Below are 7663 nucleotides of genomic sequence, written 5' to 3'. Positions count from 1 at the left end.
GCACATTACAAGTAATTCAAGATGGCACTGGCCTATGCCAAATTAGTATAATGATACTACAGTGGTACCTCAGGTTACATACACTTCAGATTACAGATGCTTCAGGTTACAGACTCCGCTAACCCAGAAATATTACCTCGGGTTAAGAACTTTGTTTCAGGATGAGAACAGAAATCGTGCGGTGGCGGCGCAGCGGCAGCAGGAGGCCCCAGTAGCTAAAGTGGTGCTTTAGGTTAAGAACAGTTTCAGGTTAAGAACAGACCTCAGGAATGAATTAAGTTCTTGACCCGAGGTACCACTGTATGTTTATTCCCTTCAAATGGTTAAGAGTATCACTGGGGGAGGGGGGGAGAGCACAGAAGGAAAGTGCATTCTGATTGGGGGGGGGGAGAGAGAGAGGTTTGTCCCACATATTAAGATTTCTGAAAGAGAGATCATGACAGATTCCACGTTTCTGCTCCCACCTTTCTTCTAACATGTCCTATTGATTTGATTGCTAATTTTCAGATGAGCACACTTACGACTGCAGTCTTAATTTCCAGTTTGTGATTCCGTTATCATTTGTATGGGAGAGTACCATTCCTTCAAGTAACCAGAGAGGTCCAGCAATGGGTGGGGGGGCAAGCTACTTGCTTGGAGTGGGTGGGGGTGGAGAGTGCTCACCTCGACTTGCTCCCTCTGTTGCCGCCTCTGCTCCCAGTTGCAGCTACAGGTGTGTTCTAAGGTACGGCCATCTTGATTCAGAGCCACCTGAAGCCAACAGGCCAAACATCTCTGCGAACAGCTGACCATGGGATTTGCAGAAGTGTAAAATGAGAGACTGTTTCATAACCCTGGGATCCAGGTAAGACTCCTGTTGTCTGCGCACTGCTTTCAATACACTCCAATACACAGTTAAGCATACCTCTTTAGCTGCTGTCCATCCTGCTAAGGTGTCTAATATTGCTACTGTATAGGAGTTAGCACCATGGGGTTCAAGGTTAGCCAATTCTGTGCTGTATTATGGCTTTATAATTCATAACTAAAATTCACAACTGGCTGTGTGGGACGCTGCCATCTGGATACAGCCATTCAGAGCTGGTACACAGAGAAACTTGTGCAATATCAGCAGACCTATAATGCTGGTACCGTTATCTCACCATTGCTCCAAAGCTTGGTTCTTAAGGATTGCCACCCAACCTTCCTATCCCTGGTAGAAGAAGCAGTCGTGGAGAAAGGCTTGCATTTTGCCCTGCAACAAGGGAACCGGTTTCCTTCTCATGAGCCTGGCTGCTGTTTCAGCACCACGGACAGCGCTTACCGTTTATAGCAGATAATTCCTTCTTTGCCAAGCGCCTCAATCCCTGTTCACATTGGTTAAGAACCCACTGGGCAAAGGATGCACATTGTACATAAAAAAATGTCCAAAGATGTTGTTACACAGAAGCCTTGAATGGCCTCAGAGCGGCTTCATGCATCTCTGAATGGAAACATTCTAAAGCCTACCCTTCTGTCTTTTTAAGAGAGTTGCAAAAACACAAAGAGAAATAAACCTAATGGGCAGAGGTGAAGAGGGTAATAAAGCGACCCTCAGGCCTTAGATATTAAAAGCCACATGAGATGCAAAAATCCCCTGATGTGTGGGGCTAAGATTAAGGGGAGGAAATTAGGACTTGCCAAAGCCAATCAACTCAATGGTCCAGTTCAGCCCTTGCCTCTTGCTTATCCAAATATTTTCTGAGCACTTCGTCTCTCCAGGCTATCCCACCAGCCAGTGGCCTAGCTAGGAACCAGCCCACCAAGACACATGCTGCCAAAAGGCACAAGCAGTTGCTCCCTGCAAGTCATAAACAAAAAAATCAGCAATGAGGAAAGCAGGAGAGGTCATTGTGAGGAGCATGGGATGGGGGGGGGATGAAAATGGCACAGAGTAGGACACTGCTCTTTGCTGGTTTGCAGACTATTTAAAGCAACTGGACAAAGAAAAACATGGTGAACTGGCAGCACAATGGCCATTTCACACGGCACCAATGGATTGGTGACCATTGAAGCCAGTGGCTCTCAAATTTTGCTGCAACATCCAATGAAGCTGAACATTGGAAAGGACTTCTTCACAGAACGTAAACTATGGAATTCACTCCTGCAAGAGGCAGCTGCCAGCTTGGATGGCTTTAAAAGAGGATTAGGTGAATTTATGGAGAATAGGACTAGCAATGACAAACCTAGACAGCAATGACAAACCTAGACAGCATCTTAAAAAGCAGAGACATCACCTTGCCAACAAAGGCCTGTATAGTCAAAGCTATGGTTTTCCCAGTAGTGATGTATGGAAGTGAAAGCTGGACCATAAAGAAGGCTCATCGCTGAAGAATTGATGCTTTTGAATTATGGTGCTGGAGGAGACTCTTGAGAGTCCCATGGACTGCAAGAAGATCAAACCTATCCATTCTGAAGGAAATCAGCCCTGAGTGCTCACTGGAAGGACAGATCCTGAAGCTGAGGCTCCAAGACTTTGGCCACCTCATGAGAAGAGAAGACTCCCTGGAAAAGACCCTGATGTTGGGAAAGATTGAGGGCACAAGGAGAAGGGGGACGAAAGGACGAGATGGTTGGACAGTGTTCTCAAAGCTACTAACATGAGTTTGACCAAACTGTGGGAGGTAGTGGAAGACAGGAGTGCCTGGCGTGCTCTGGTCCAGAGTCGGACACGACTAAATGACTAAACAACAACAACAACAGGACTATCAATGGTGACTAGCCACGGTGACTATGGTCTACCTCTTGTCAGGGGCAGTATGCTTCTGTATGCCAGTTGCTGGAAACAGCAGGAGTGCTGTTGCTCTCAGCTCTTGCTCTTGAGCTTCCCCATAGCATCTGGACTGGTTGGGCCACTGGCCTGATCCAGCAAGGCCCTTCTTATGCTAATAACAGGTACAATTCCAACTTGATTATTCTTTGAGACTACTATATAGTCTAACCTCACGGTCATGAAGATGCTCAAATGTTTCTGAATTCAGCCTTGCAAATAACTCACAGACATCCCCATAATCCAGTTGCCCACATATGCCAAAGCTAGTGATCCATGGTTTAAAACAACTTTTGGAAAGATTCCATTACAGGGGATTTTTCCTACTCTTCACAAGCAACTAGGCAAATAGCTATTTATAAGTCGGCGCTACTGTGATGAAATGGATCACTCTTTCTTCGCGCATAGATAAAAGGCTAAATTTGTTTTACTTCCATGCTGCATGCCTGGAGAATAATTGCAGCTTGGGGCAGCACCCAGGAGTTGCACACTGAGAAATGGCCCCAATGTGTCACTCCCTCATATCCTTCTTCCGACAGCTCAAGCTCTCTCTCTTGATCCAGCAAAGCACCGTGGCTCTCTGATGCCTCCATTCATCTGATGGGTTGTCAGTGGACACCACTTTCCTATAGCAGGGATGGGGAAACCTCCAAATGGTTGGAACTGCAACTCCCATCATTCCTCATCATTGGCTGCACTGGCTGATGGAAGCTGGAATCCGACAACATCTGGAGGGGCAAAGGTTCTCTATCTCCATTGCATAGCACAGGAAAGTTCTGCTCAGCTCCATAGGCTCAAGATTTACAAGTGCCCTCTGTGAGCATTTGGGAAAGGCCCGTGCTTCTGAGCGTTCTCTCCTTCCTCGTAATACAGTGGCACCTCAGGTTACAGACGCTTCAGGTTACATACGCTACAGGTTACAGACTCCGCTAACCCAGAAATAGTGCTTCAGGTTAAGAACTTTGCTTCAGGATGAGAACAGAAATCGTGCTCCGGCGGTGCGGCAGCAGCAGGAGGCCCCATTAGCTAAAGTGGTGCTTCAGGTTAAGAGCAGTTTCAGGTTAAGAACAGACCACCAGAACGAATTAAGTTCTTAACCTGAGGTACCACTGTACTGGTACATGTGTGCTGATGTTGCTGTATATGTGCACATTTTGATATCCTCCTACTCTCCAGAGCTGTAGTCTGGTTTCACCTGTCCTCCACCTGCTTCCTAACAACAGCCGGGACTGAGGACCACCTGGAAATTCCATCAGCTGTCTCTCAAAGCCACTTCCGACCTGGGGAGGAAGTGGTGTTGCGGGCTTCACGCCCCCAACATGCACGCGGAGGCTGCCTTCCAGCCCCCGCGCGATTAGGAGAATCCTTGGGCCTTGTCATCCCCTGGCCAGCTAATCGGCTGGCTCAGGGGGTGTGGCTTGCCTCATTTAAGGCAAGCGCAGCCCGGGATCTCCCTTTTTGGTCGCTCAGCTACTTTGGTTACTCTGGCCTCCTCCGAAGCCTATGGAGGTCAGGGCCTAAAGCACGCCCCCGAGTGGTGACCCCAGGGGAGTCCCTAGTTGATGTGCATCAGCAGGGCTGCCCCTGCTGGTGTTAACCCTTCCCGGTCTTCAAGCAAACAGGCTGAAGCCAGATAGTTGGATAGGACCAATGCCTAAGCCAATACCTGTAACCAATAAAGTTGTGGCCAATTTTAGCCCATTAACCTAATATAATTGTGTCACGTGTCTTTATTCCTACTGGTGGGAGGTGGGAACTCGCCACTCAACTAACCACATCCAGGAACAATAGAGGGCTTTAGCTCTTGATGGAAAACCACCACCACCACCACCACCACCTGAGATGTGGAACCTCCCAGATGTTGTTGGAATCCAACTCCTATCAGTCCCAGCCAGCATGGCCAGGGCTCAGGGATGATGGGAGTTGTAGCCCATAAATATCTGGAAGACCACAGATTCCCCACCCTTGCCCCAAGAAACAAAAGAAGAAAAACTGATTGACCTGAGCACAGAAGGGTCCCATTTGGTGCAGAGTCAAGCCACAATCAGGGAAAGCCAGGTTCAAATTCCCACTTGGTGGTGAGGTTCTCTGAGTGACCTTGGGCCATACACACATGCACACACATTCTTTCTCTGCTTATCCTACCTCATATGGTCATTGTGAAGATAAAATGGAGGAACACAACCTTAAGCTCCCCGGAGGAAAGGTGACAAGTGAATGTAAATAAATGCTTGTAAACTGAAAGGTAGGTCAGGAGTGGGGAACGCATAGTCCTTCGGGTGTTGGTGGACTCCCAGCTCTCATCAGCCTCAGCAAGCATAGCCAAAGGTCAAGGATGTAGTTCAGAAACATCTGGAGGTCGTCGTCCCCGGTAGGTTTTCTGGTCATAAATTCACAGGAAACAACTGGAAGTTTCACTGGAGAGAGAGGGATTCACATTCAGGAGCACTGCAGATGGTTTTGACTGCTGACCACACCTGCTGAGAATCTTATGTTTTGAATTAGAGAAAAGCTTCTCCAGAGATGCTGCTCAATTTGAAGCATGGCTGCGGATTACAGACAGATTCGTGTATCAATAGTTCTGGGCTCATGGCAACATCAGTACAGTAATAGAAAGTCCTGATCTGTGCATGATTGGGCAGATTTGCTCTGCTTTAATTGGAGCCGAATCCTATTGTAAAACTACCCCCCAAGGTGCTGAGAACAAACAAGACCCACACGAGGGAGAAGGTGTGGAAAGCAAAAAAAGCACAGCTGCCTCCTTCATCCTCTGCTGGCCTTGTCCCGCTGGAGCTTCGCTCTGCTACAGAAATACTGCCTCAGCATTTTCAGCCGCTCTTGTGTAGTGGTTTGTCCCTAGTGGGAGTATTGACCATTTGCTTCCGTCTGAGAGCTGTGGCTGGTCTGCTCCTCCTTCCTCCCAGCCAATCCTTTGTGGGGGCCTCAGATCATCAGAAGCAGTTTGCAGGGCTCCATTGACATTTCTTAAAAGGGAAGCGTTCAGCATAGGTCAGTCTTTTTAAAGTTATCTCTCCCCCTCGCTCTCTTTCTCTGTCGATCACAGTGCAGGAATTGAAGCAACGAGAATACTCCGGCTCAAAGGATTCCAAATGGTTGTGTAACAAAGGCAGAGCGACAGGGGCACCTGCCCCACAAGCCCTTGAAAAGGGTACAAAGCAGGCAAAAAAATAAAAAAGCCCAAGCAAGGTAACAACAGCGATTAAAATTGTCTTCGCTCCATGCCATGCTTCCCTTCCAGTTTGGAACCACTTGGCCAGAGGAAAGGCGAGGTCTCCGCTCACTCAGAGGCACCATTGCCACTTCTCATTGGCTCTGTGCTGCCAGCCTGCCACCGTAAAAAAGGTAAAGGACCCCTGGATGGTTAAGTCCAGTCAAAGGCGACTATGGGGTTGCAGCACTCATCTCGCTTTCAGGCAGAGGGAGCCGGTGTTTGTCCACAGACAGCTTTCCGGGTCATGTGGCCAGCAGGACTAAACCGCTACTGGTGCACGGAGGACCGCGATGAGTGCCAGAGCGCACAGAAACGCCGTTTACCTTCCCGCCGCAGCGGTATCTATCTATCTACTTGCCCTGGCATGCTTTTGAACTGCTAGGTTGGCAGGAGCTGGGACCGAGCAACAGGAAGTCACCCTGTTGCAGGGATTCGAACCGCCGACCTTCAGATCAGCAAGCCCAAGAGGCTCAGTGGTTTAGACTACAGCGCCACCTGCGTCCCTCTACCACAGTAGAGCACATTCAGCCACCAAGCCAAGATGAACCAAACGCTGCTGATTCAACAGCAGTGGCATTGTTGTCGTTGTTTCACACAACAGCTTCTGAGGATGGGCAGTGGGGGCTATCTCCCTGAGCAGTAGGAGATTGGGATTTCAGCAGCAGTGGCCGTAAAAGCTGTCAGCTGTCCATAACTCAGTACTGAGAGCAATGAAGTGATTGATTTTTCCTGATCTCCTCTTGGATCTTACCTGCCCCACCCAAGGGGTGGCCAGTTCATTTGAGTGAGGCGCTTAGCAAAATACCCTCTTAAGTTTCCCCTTCCGATGTCAGCCCAGTAATCTTACTGGGTGGCACCACAGCAGAAAGCAGCCGTGTTGCAATGAAGCTGGCATTTTAATTTCCAGTGTCCTGGAGCGACAGTACGTCCAGGGCAATGGGAAAAGTTAAAATGGCAGCTCTCAGACCTAGCAGCCTGGCATTTAATCAGGGCGAAAGGACTAGTTAAGAAAGCCTCTGGCAAGTATGTCAGGTGGGTCACTGCTGGAGCACTGGGAAGCTGCCTGAGGATATCACATGCTGGCCCCAGTCCTGAGTCCAGGGGTGACTGTTGTTTGCTACTGTTGATTTTTCTACCTACTGCATGAATTCCCACCCCCGCCCTTTTTAAAAATGTATATGCTATAAGGCAGGGGTCAGCAAACTTTTTCAGCAGGGGGCCGGTCCACTGTCCCTTAGACCTTGTGGGGGACCAGACTATATTCTGGGGGGGGGGACGAACAAATTCCTATGCCCCACAAATAACCCAGAGATGCATTTTAAATAAAAGGACACATACTACTCATGTAAAAAGACACTGATTCCTGGACCGTCTGCGGGCCGGATTTAGAAGGCAATTGGGCCAGATCCAGCCCCCGGGCCTTAGGTTGCCTACCCATGCTATAAGGTCTCATGATGGGGATTGTTGGACTGGGTGCTTACCCCCAGCTTCACGAAGGGGGTTTCTCTCATCTGGTTTTTCTCCTCACCACTTCCCAGGATTAATTGTACCTAGACCATCCCTCATAAGCAATGATCTAGTCAACTTTTTAAAACCTTCACTGATGGGGTTTCTGTAAGATCCCTTGCTGTTTGGTTCCACTGCCT

This window comes from Podarcis filfolensis, assembly GCF_964270895.1.
Source record: "Podarcis filfolensis genome assembly, chromosome: 2".
NCBI lineage: Eukaryota > Metazoa > Chordata > Lepidosauria > Squamata > Lacertidae > Podarcis > Podarcis filfolensis.
Note: the sequence above shows the minus strand (reverse complement) of the source record.